The 3514-nt window shown below is 27.1% G+C and overlaps 1 long non-coding RNA gene across 1 annotated transcript; it reads right to left on the bottom strand.

The window, feature by feature from the left end:
* Positions 1-266: 266 nt before the first annotated feature.
* Positions 267-3300, bottom strand: LOC107457073 (uncharacterized). Its single transcript, XR_011636018.1, has 3 exons — positions 3145-3300; positions 2200-2368; positions 267-1496 (listed from the first exon to the last, which is right to left on the bottom strand). It is a non-coding gene; the product is annotated as an uncharacterized lncRNA (long non-coding RNA).
* Between the last annotated feature and the right edge of the window lie 214 nt (positions 3301-3514).

Genomic DNA, 3514 nt, shown 5'->3' on the forward strand with positions numbered 1-3514 from the left:
TTCTTCAGTTTTTGCTTAAAAATTGACAATCTGAGATTTTAAAGTCTTATAGTTTCTGCACAGCAAAACAAAATGAAAATTGAAGGAAAATTTAACAATAAATAATTTCCAGACCATATATCGAGTGTTAAATTTTTCTATTTCATCATACTCATTTTACATTTTTCGACTATCCTTTATAGTTATAACTTTCTAAATTCAATAGTTTTTGTGCTGTGAAACAAAGTGTTGAACAAAAGGTTAACATCGAAAACAGTGACGGCACAGGCGTTTACGATTTTTTATTATAGATAGATTATAATTATAAATAATTACTCTGAAACAAACATTAAAAATACCAAGAGATTGCTATTTCTTTATTTGTTAAGATTTGAATATGTATTATTTTTGAAATTGTGCTACTATAAAAATACAAGAGCATTTTCATTTCCCCTCGTAAGGTGATAAGCATGAGAATCTCTAAAACTAAATTTACTAACTACGACCAAGCCAATACGTGGTAATCCGTAAAAATGTAAGAGCAAACTAACAATTCTGAGAAAAAAATATGGTCAAAATAACCAGAATATGATAAAGTTTACTGTTCTCTATGGGAATACCAAAAAGCTCAGTAATTTTAACCGAAGCGATTTGGTAACAATTTTAATAAAATTAACAATAACGCATGGTTTTATATTACGTAGTTTATCATGCTTTTTAACATGGTATAAAAGCCATTTATTTGGTGAAAATTACCTTTTAATTTGGAATTTTTTATTAAATGTAAGGTAATACATTTTGCTTTTTCCAGAAATGTTATTACTCTAACCATACGGAACTAATGCATATTATTATGTATCACTTTCTATATCAGAATTATTTTTTTTACTAGAAATATTATTACTGCACAGTACGGTAATTTTACCATTTTTTTTCTCCTTGTGCACTTAATGTTATGCTAATTAAGATATTGTTCGAAAAAGTTGAAACATGAGGCTAAAAAAATTGGTTCCAGGTTGAACCGTACCGTAATATTGGTACTTTGGTACCGTAATATTGGTACTTTGAACCACTATATGATAAAATTGAACCATACATTAGTCCAAACTGAAAACAATATCAGGCTTTGAGAAGTGCGATAACGGGATTCAACTTCGCAATAAATTTTAACGACATCACAGTTCAACAGTTACCAAAATTACAATAAAAATTTGAATAAATTATTCGAATGTCTATAAAAAATAAAATTGAAAAATATAAATAGCTCCTACTGAAGTTGAATAGAAACTTAGTTATGAAATACACAGATAAATATCTATATCTATATACATATATATATTTTCTTCTTCGTATCTTCGTAAATTATTCAATATTGATATTTCATGTTTACAGCATCACAAGCATTTTTTATTTCTTCAGTTGGTTCGTTCAGCTCCTTTCGCATTTTGCGTCCTGCTTTTATTCCACATTTTTCTTCTACGCGCTCTGTAACGCATTCAGATATCCAGTTGTACAATCTAATGTGAAAAAAAAATTTGACATATATATATAAATAATAAAAGAGAGAGAGAAAGAGGACAAAACAAGCATAATCTAGCAATTAAGTGCATTTTTCTGAGACTATACAATTAATTACAACAACTGAGACTAAACAATTAGTTAATTAACAAAAGTAATTAATTAAATAATAATAAATAGTTAATTAACAAAAGTAATTAATTAAAAAATAATAAATAGTTAATTAACAAAGTTAGTTAATTACCAAAATAAAAAATATGCAGTTAAACCATTATTCCATTTCAAATAAATATTTTATATGACAAATTAAAGTTTATATTGAATTCGAATTCAAGGTGAAGACATTTTGATGAGTCATAATTTTTTTCCAGATTAATATGGCGTTTCATGAGCTGGTATAAAAAGAAAAGATAAAACATCTCCATATTTCACATCTTATTCTTTCAATAAAATTCTAGTTTTCAGTTTAAAGTAGATAAATTTATATTAACAATCTAAATTGGAATAAGTTAAATATTTTTCAGCATAAATCCAGCTCATTTATGCATAAAGCTGCTAAGATTTTGAAAATGGACAGGTATAAAAACTTCATTAGTAAATAAAACATATCTTACCAAATTGAGTACATAAATTACAGAAAAACGAAGAATAAGTAAACAAGTGCTTTTAAAAATAAGATCTAAAATTGTGGCTTATACTTACGTGCATTTCATATCATTGGGATTTAAATTCGGTTGACCAAAAAAGCGTGTAAATGCCCTCATTTGGTTTTCTTTTAAACAGTCATATATATATTCTTTGTGGTTTTCCATGCAAGCTTCACTATCATCCTCATCATTATCGTCCTCATCACCATCGTCATCTTCCTCATCTTAAAAAAAAAGCGTATTAGGAAACTAAAAATTATATATAAAAAAAAGGATGAAATTTTATTTAAAAAAATCCGGAAAAAAAATCTTTACATCAGCCCACACGATTATATCCGCAAAACAGAGTGCTTTCTGTCATTGTATTTATTGATACAATATCAGAAAGCCCTCTGTTTTGCGGATATAATCGTGTGGGCTTAAGAAAAGATTATTTTTTTTCCGGTTTTTTTAAATAAAATTTCATCCCATTTTTTTAAAAAAAAAAAAAACTGTTGTTTTTTATTTTTTTACTTATTATTCCCCCCCCCCTTTTTTTCATATGTCTATAATTTTTCTTTGTTTTATCTTCATTTAGAACTTAATCTGACGCATCCGATTCGTTCGTTACCTTGGATTTGCTCGTTCGTTACCTTGGATTGAAGTTGATTACTCAAAAATTTTAATTAAAAAAAGTTCAAATTTTAAATTCAATATTTAAATTTGTTGATTTTTATAGAAATTATTAGATTTATTGAATAAATTTTGTTTATTAATTGAATAAAGAAGCAGATTGTTGGTTAGTTATAAGATTGCAAATTAATAATATGTGTCTTTTTAATTTGAATTTTTATTTTTTATTACCACCCAATTTGCTGAAATTGGATTTACATATAGCAACAAATATACTAAAGTAATTACTAACAGTTTTTAAAAGTTGTTTTCTAAAAGTTTTCTAAAAATCTCTGAATCGTTACTATTAGACATTATTTTTAATGCAATGTTGTTATTAATTCCATACCTTTTAAAGTACAAATTAGGTTCACCCGGGCATTTAATTCCTTAAATTGCCTTTCCAAAATAGATAAATATCTTGAAGGAACACAATCATCAGCCAATGACCTCAAACATTTTTCAGAATTTTTCAGTTCACTTAAAAAGAAACGAAAATATATTAGTCTTTCTAAACAACAATGTATTGCTCTCTCTGCACAATAAAAAGCCCCCTTTTTTTATTTCTTGACTTCTATTAGAATCGTATTTAAAATAGTAGAATAATATTAAAAACTAGTGGGCTGCGCCCCCTTCTCGCTAACGCTCGCCAACCCCCGAAAATTGCTACGCAATCTTATATGGTTTGAATCGCAAACTAAGCTCGCTTCGCTCGCTAC

The sequence above is a fragment of the Parasteatoda tepidariorum genome, unplaced genomic scaffold (genome assembly GCF_043381705.1).
Source record: "Parasteatoda tepidariorum isolate YZ-2023 unplaced genomic scaffold, CAS_Ptep_4.0 HiC_scaffold_7157, whole genome shotgun sequence".
Lineage (NCBI taxonomy): Eukaryota > Metazoa > Arthropoda > Arachnida > Araneae > Theridiidae > Parasteatoda > Parasteatoda tepidariorum.